This window comes from Hylobates moloch, unplaced genomic scaffold, assembly GCF_009828535.3.
Source record: "Hylobates moloch isolate HMO894 unplaced genomic scaffold, HMol_V3 SCAFFOLD_4, whole genome shotgun sequence".
In the NCBI taxonomy this organism is placed as follows: domain Eukaryota; kingdom Metazoa; phylum Chordata; class Mammalia; order Primates; family Hylobatidae; genus Hylobates; species Hylobates moloch.
In genome coordinates this window covers 17,170,118-17,178,225 of record NW_026652279.1, presented here as the reverse complement: position 1 = coordinate 17,178,225, position 8,108 = coordinate 17,170,118, and the positions used below count along the sequence as shown (strand labels likewise).

The 8,108-nt window shown below is 40.1% G+C and overlaps 1 non-coding gene across 1 annotated transcript; it reads left to right on the top strand.

Annotated features, from left to right (window-relative positions):
* The first annotated feature begins 7,679 nt into the window (after nt 1-7,679).
* TRNAY-GUA (transfer RNA tyrosine (anticodon GUA)) lies at nt 7,680-7,768 on the top strand. Its single transcript is given in 2 exon segments — nt 7,680-7,716; nt 7,733-7,768. It is a non-coding gene; the product is annotated as a tRNA-Tyr (tRNA).
* The last annotated feature ends 340 nt before the right edge of the window (nt 7,769-8,108 follow it).

Here is an 8,108-nt window from a genome sequence, read left to right as displayed (position 1 = left end):
CACATAGGGTAATTTCCTAAGGTTTCCATGGCATTTGTAAACTGTCATAGCACTGATGGGAGTGTAGCAGCGAGGATGACCAGAGGTTACTCTTGTCGCCATCTTGGTTTTGGTGGGTTTTAGCTGGTTTCTTTACAAACTGTTTTATCAGCAAGGTCTTATGACCTGTATATTGTGCCGACCTCCTATCTCATCCTTTGACTTAGAACGCCTTAACTGTCTGGAAATGCAGCCCAGTAGGTCTCGGCCTTATTTTACCCAGCTCCCATTCAAGACGGAGTTGCTCTGGTTTAAACGCCTCTAACAGAGGGACTTTGGAGATGTGAGGAAGTTAAGGATCTTGAGATAGGGAGCTAATCCTGGGTTACTGATGTGGGTTCAATGTGATCACAGAGGGGCCTTATAAGAAGGAGGCAAGGGGATCAGAGTCGAAAAAGAAGATGTGATGACAGAAGTAGATGTCAGAATGACACCAGGAAGGGGCCATGAGCCAGTGAATGGAGGTGGCCTCTAGAAGCTGGAAAGACAAGAAACAGATTCTTCCCTAGAGATTCCAGAAGAAACACAGCCTTGCAGAAAAATTTTAGAATTCTAGTCTCCTGAGCAGTAACATGAAGCCAATACATTTCTGGAAATTTGTTACTATAGAAATTGGAAATGCATATAGGTGTACACTCACTCATGAAAAGTTCACATCCCAGTCTGCAGTATAGATAAGAGAGCCTGAGGATTTTTTTTTTTTTTTTTGAGACGGAGTCTCGCTCTGTCACCCAGGCTGGAGTGCAGTGGCACAATCTCGGCTCACTGCAAGCTCCGCCTCCCGAGTTCACGCCATTCTCCTGCCTCAGCCTCTCCCAGTAGCTGGGACTACAGGCGCCCGCCACCACGCCCGGCTAATTTTTTTTTGTATTTTTAGTAGAGACGGGGTTTCACCGTGGTCTCGATCTCCTGACCTCGTGATCCGCCCGCCTCGGCCTCCCAAAGTGCTGAGATTACAAGCGTGAGCCACCGCGCCCGGCCAGAGAGCCTGAGGGTTTTATAAAATCTACTATTTATTTTTTAATATTCTGACTCCTTTGTTGGCTGTTGATCCTCACCAAACTTACAACAAAGAGGCTGAGAACTGATATTTTGGAGGTGCTGGATAACTCTGCCAACTAGTTAGCTAACAATGTATGTATTATTCAGGGCTCTCCAGAGAAAAAAACCAACAAACCAAGAGACAGTGAGAGAGAGAGAGTAAACACACACACACACACACACACACACGGACAGAGAGAGAGAGAGAGAAAAGGAGAGAGAGAGAGAGAGAAAGATTTTATTCTAAGGAATTGGCTCACAGGATTGTAGAGGTGCAAGTTAAAAATCTCCAGGAGGAGGAGTGAGCAGGCTAGAGACCAGGGAAGAGTTGAAGTCTGAGGTCACAGGCAGTGTGATGGAAGAATTCCTTCTTATTCAGGGGAGGGCAGTCTTTATTCTATTAAGGCTTTCAACTGATTGGATAAGGCCCACCATTGTGCCTCCATCATGGAGGGCAATCTGCCTTACTCAGAGTCCACTGATATGAATGTGAATCTCATCCAAAAAACGCCATCAAAGAAACATCCAGGACAATGTTTGACCAAATATCTGGGCAATGTGGCCCAGCCAAGTTGACATAAAATTAACCATCATAGTGTACTACATTTAAAGATATGGCTACAGGCTGTTAAGTGACAGATATTGTGATCATAAGTGATTCATATTACACTGACTTTTCCTTCGACTTGCCATGTCAATGTCTAATTACCTGTAAAGTCCTCTTCCCACAGGTATTAGTTAAACTTCTTTTGATTAGACAAAATTTAAACATTATTTAAAATGGAATTTGTATTAGAAGAATGCCAGCATTGTACTGAGAACCAAGAGAATAACTGAACAGTTGGACATGTCCCAAGAAATTTAGTAACAAGACTCTGTACTCTGGAGCCCTGATATTAACGTGAGGACGCTTTGGTGACTTTCAGTCTCTCTGTCTTTGATAGATGCAGGAGGAGGCCAAGGACTCCTTGCAAAACCACAACTTCAAGCCTAAAACAGTCTGAAGGCCAAGAAACTGGACTGGACTTCCGGCCCCAGATGAAGTCCACCCTTTCGCAACTGATTCTTTCTGAATAATGCCCACCTGCACACTCAGAGGATGGGGTGGGGCTACACAAGCTCCCTGCCGGGAACCCAGCCTCTTCAGTTCCTGTGTGGTGGGGCAGGAGCCAGTTCACAGGCTTCCCTCTCACTCTGCTCAGAGTTTTTCTCTTTTCCTTTTTTTGCCCAATAAATTCCGTTTTTCTCATCCTTCTGTGTGTCCATGAGCCTGATCTATTCTGATTGTGTGACAAGAACCTGTATTTTCCTACAACATCTTTACTAAAAAATTTGAATTAGATTAATTTAAAATGTAACATAAGCAAACCTTATTTTCTCTGCCTGGATCAGATGTCTACCTCAAATAATAGATTTCAATAAGAAAAGGCAGATCCATATAGCAGAGACGTAGCTACAGATAGCCTGAACCTGGGTGTCAGGGCTATTCTACTAAAGCAGAGGTCACTGTGAGATGCGTAGCCTGCCTATGTGGGAACTGCACTACATCAGATAGATTTGGCATCTGCCAGGGTCTTGCACAGATGCTTGCCAAGATTCTTTGTAATAACCTGGGAATATGTGTTCTGCCAGGTACCACCGTGTCAATGATAAACTAGAACATCTGAGTTGTCAAAGCTGAATGATGTTCCATTGCAACACATGAGAAAAATGCCTCTCCACATTTACAGTTTTACTTTCTATACAGAGTCTCTAAGAGTTGCTGCTTCTACCCTAATATCTTACATGTTGTACTAGTTTTTCCTTAGAGCTCCTTCCCCTGCCCTCCTTCTATGAGACTAATACATGAGGCCAAAAGGTGGCCAGAAGATAAATCTAATGAGAGTTGTTGCTAGTGGTTTCAAAATAATTTATTTTCTCAAGTGACTAAATATATATATTTTTAATTTTGCGGGCTCCAGAGTGGCATGCCTGACACAGTCCTCTCTTATTATAACTTCTATTCAAGCAGACACTATGTCTCTTATGCAAATAGACTCCTGGGCGGATTGATCCAACATCCAGTAGACATGCTCAGACATGTCTGCACCCTAGTGACAGACAATTTAGATGTCCCTTGCCCCACCCAATAGTATTTTACCTTTGTACAATGCTTCCTATTTTACAAAACAGTCCATATGTGCAATCACATTTGATTCTCAACATGAGTCTCACAGGGAGGCAGGCAGGATCTTTGGTTTTACTTCTATTTTACAGATTCAAAAACTACGCCTTATTCAAGTTCACATATCTGGCAAGTGGATTAGATTAGGCTCTTTTAACTTCAAACCCACTGCTCTTTCTATTCCTGCCTACTATCTCCTTTAAAGGGGGGATGGATTAATTTACTTCCACTTGAGAAATTATCAGGACAATGAGCTACAAGACGACAAACAATGAGGGTTTGCTATTTACTATGCAGTGAAGCAGGGCATTTTACTCAGTGAACAGCAGGATTTCAATTGTTGCTCATTCCAATACCATGGTAACTATATATTTTTCTTTTTAAAAACAATATTAAATAATACATTATTCCTTTGTGTACATATAAGTGCAGTATGGTATTTTGGCAGTTTATTGCAAAGTATCAAGGCTTCCTGATGACATGCTAAAGAATCAAATTGAAAACACTGGGTCTATGTTTTCGCATAAAAATCAAGAGCCAAGAATTCTCAAGTGGATACCAATATAGTATAGTAAGGCAACCACACTACGTACCTAGATATTCCCATATGTACAGTGACACATGATTAAATGAAATTGACAACATTGTCTTTTTAAAATTATCAGCAATAGATCTGGAGTAATAGGAAACTTCTGAAAATATTCCACAGTCTGTCAGTTGTTGGTCCCGAGCCTCTCTCCCACCTATCATTTGATTTTTCATTTCAAAGCATTCACAGAGAAGGCATGACATTTTTTCATTTCTTTTCCAACTGTAAGGCATGTTGGAGTCCTTTATTATCTTTTCTTAATATTTCAGAGTCCCAGGATTGGGATGATTGTTGAATTGGTGAAGGCGACAATATCAGGCAATTTGCATTATATTTGAGTCTCATTATCAACTCAAGTTGGTGAGGCTGTCAGCCATGGAGAAGGGCATTGCCTGGCATTTAGGAATTATTCAACGAATAAAATTTTAAAAAGCCATAAAAGTCATATACTTTTCAAATTCACATACACAGACTTGTGTTAACTTGTCATATTTCGCATCAAATTAAAATTATCTTCTGTAATTATGTCTAATTTAAACTGTAACAATTCTGTAGATATCTTGTATCTTAAAGCCCTTTTCTTGGAATAAAAATTCTTAAACATCTCCACATTGTCTATGTTAATTCTAGCCATGATTGAGAATTCTTCCTATTAATTCATACATCTTTATTTTTTACAGTCTTTTTGTTGTGCATTCTGCACATCTCTCTATGCAGAGTTAGCTCTTTTGAGTTATTAAATTCAATAATAGTACTTATAACAACAATAGCAGCAGCAACAGCACTTACATTTAGAGAGTGCTTTCTATATACTAGAAATTGTGCTCAACTATATGCATTATTTCATTTCATACATATAGCAACCTTATGAGTTAGGCTCAATGATCTCCATTTTGCCCCCAAATTTGAAGAATCGTGTTTAGAGAAGTTACCTAATTAGCCCATGGTTACGCAGATAGTGATTTGAACCGAAATTTGAACCCAAGCAATGACTGGATTTTGCATTATTCATATTGAACATGCATCTCTCAAAGTTGTAGTCTTTAAACTCATACCATTAGTATACTTATAGGAGTTATTTAACATAGCACAAAATCTAACATCTAGATTTCCGACTCTTCACCATCTTGAATAGTGGGAATAGACAATTGCCTAGGGGAGAGTGCTACTTTTTCTCTGCAGCCTATCCCAGAAGGAATAGACAATTGTTCAGCATGAGAATGGTGTTTTTTCTTTGCAGCACAATTGGTCATTCCCATGGGCTAATATAATGCAAACCCAACCCATTTTCCAGAAAATAAAGAAGATTTAAATTCAAGATTTGCAGAGGATGAGCTATCTTCAGTTAAGAAGAAAAAACAGCATGCAAGTAGTACAATATCAAGTTTCAAGCCTGACACAACCCAGCTGTGTGACTCTGAACAAATCTATGCTCCTTGCAGAGTTGCAGAGTTCCATTCATAAAATAAAGATGGTCTATATATCTCCCAAAGCCCCTTCCAGCTGTGTGAGTCTCTGCTACTATCTGGGTCAATGGTGCTAGTTACCCTTTGATATGGTTTGGGTCTGTGTCCCCATCCACATCTCATGTCAAGCTGTAATACCTAATGTTGGAAGTGGGGCCTGGTGGGAGGTGATTGGATCGTGGAGGTGGTCCTTCATGAATGATTTAGCACCATCCCCTCAGTGCTGTAGATAATGAGTGATAATAAGTAATTGAGTTACAATGAGAGCTGGTTGTTTAAAAGAGTACAGCACCTTCCCCTCTCTTTCTTCCTTCTGTTGCAGCCACGTAAAATACTGGCCTCCCCTTTGCCTTCCACTATGATTCTAAGTTTTCTGAAGCCTCCTCAGAAGCAGAGCAGATGCTGCCATTGCTTCCTGTACAGCCTGAGGAACCGTGAGCCAATTAAACCTATTTCCTTTATAAATTACCCAGTCTCAGATATTTCTTTATAACAGGGTGAGAATGAACTAATACATCCATGTATGGGAGTCTTTTTGGTAAAGATAGTGTAGATCTTCCACTTCTCAATGTCCCATGTATTTACTTATCTGGTACACAAGAGCAGTGGCCCTTAGGGGACATTTGGCAAAGTCTTGAGACATTTTGGGTAGTAAGGACTAGAGTGATGCTACCAACATCTAGTGGGCAGAGTCCAGGGATGTGGCTATACATCCTATATTGGATAAGACAGGTCCCCACAATGAAGAATTCTCCAACCCAAGATGTCAATAATGTTGCTACTGAGGAACTCTGCACTAGATTAGAGTTTAATATCACTGTGCATTGCAAAATGCGAATCTCATGTTTCCATATCTCATCAATGATAAATAACACTAATGCCTCTTTTTTTCTTACTCTGCTTTTCTATTCCTAGAATGGTGCCAATAATGCTATATAATTTGATATCTCTATTGCCATTGCTAATGTGTATTCCTTAAGAATAAAAGTGCAGAGAATGACAAGTCTATTGTTGCCAATTTTAGTTTTCCTCCTAATAGTTAAAAGAGATAGCTTTAACTCCCTCCGCACCTGCTGTTTTCTGAACCCTGAATATATTTTCTTTTGAAATGTGAATTTGTGGTCAAAAACTACTGAGGCTTAAACATTTCCTAGCCAGAGAATTTAACTCTGCAAGATATCACAATGGTGGTGATCTTAATTAATGATAACCTATTTTACCTGCACAAAAATGTGAATCGTGAGTATAAAATGTCATTAAAATAAAATAACTTACACTTTGCAAAGTGTCTCTTCATTTTAAATTGGCAGCTAAAGGCCCACTGTGACTATGAGATGAAGTAAATTCTTCCAATATGAAACAAATTTCAAACAAGGTTTGCTTTTTGTAGAATACACACAGACAAAATGAAAGCTCTTCATCACTGTTAATGAAAACAAGTCCTTGGTAGGGAGAGAAGCAAATGCCTGAAACGTCAACCATGATGTTTACAGGGGAACAGCACATTGAAAAGAAGTCATAATCAACTAGCTGGGCCAAAAAATGTTGCCTTGTGCTTTAAAATTTGAATCATAATCGGTAATGTAAATATGTCTCAGAGACTTCTGTGAAATCTTAAATTGTAGGTGTAAAGTATTACAACCTTCCTCAACTCCACAGAACTGCTCATCCGTTAGTTCTCCGCTAGTCACTCCTCTTTGTTTTGTTACGAATGACTGTAGTCAGGCTATTTAAAGTAACTGATGCATTCAGTTGTCAGTTGTAAATGTCTGTGGAGAGTATCACAAATGAACCACAATTTGATTTAAATCTTTTTTCTTCTTAAGCAAAATGGCAGGATTTGAAAGAACACAAAAAGTACATCTGTTATCATGACAAAAACTGGAGAAACAATGAAGAGAAAGATTAGAAGGCAAAAACACCTGCAAGTAGAAGTTAAAGACCTTTTAGTAAAGAGAGAATGACACAAACGCCCTTCTGGTAATTTACTGTGTGAAAACAAATCAACCTGGGAGTTAAATAAGAAAGCTGCCAGAGCTTGAATCGAGTATTCAAGTTTGTGATATTGATTTCTTCACAGGCATCTTTTGTAAAACACACTTAAAAATTTGGCTACTTCCTGTATCTTGCAGTGAAGCTATAATTCATCTTTATTTAAATGCGGTTAAATGAAATGGAGTTTTCCTCAACCCCCCTTTATTCATTTAAATATCAGCTAATATTGACTGCCTACTGTGTGCCCAGCAAGACCTAGCAGTTAGTGCAGCATAGGCATACTAGTTATCTGTTGTTGCATAGCAATTGGCTCTCAAACTTAGTGGCTTAGATAAAACACTCATTGTCTCTAACAGATTCTGTGTGTCAAGAATTCAGAGCGGAGCCTTCGATAGCTCAGTTGGTAGAGCGGAGGACTGTAGTAGATGGAGCGTGGCAATCCTTAGGTCGCTGGTTCGATTCCGGCTCGAAGGACTTCGTGTATTATTTTCAGCCTCAATTTTACCATCCTGGCTAACACGGTGAAACCCCGTCTCTACTAAAAATACAAAAAAAATTAGCCGGGCGAGGTGGCGGGCGCCTGTAATCCCAGCTACGCGGGAGGCTGAGGCAGGAGAACGGCGTGAACCCCGGGGGGGCGGAGCCTGCAGTGAGCCGAGATCGTGCCACTGCACAAAGGGCGAGACTCCGTCTCAAAAAAAAAAAAAAAAAAGAATTTAGGAGCAGCCTAGTAGGGTAGTTTTGGCTCCGGACCTCTTACGACATTGTGCTCAAAATATCAACCAGGGCTGTAGCATCTGAAGCCTTGAGAGTG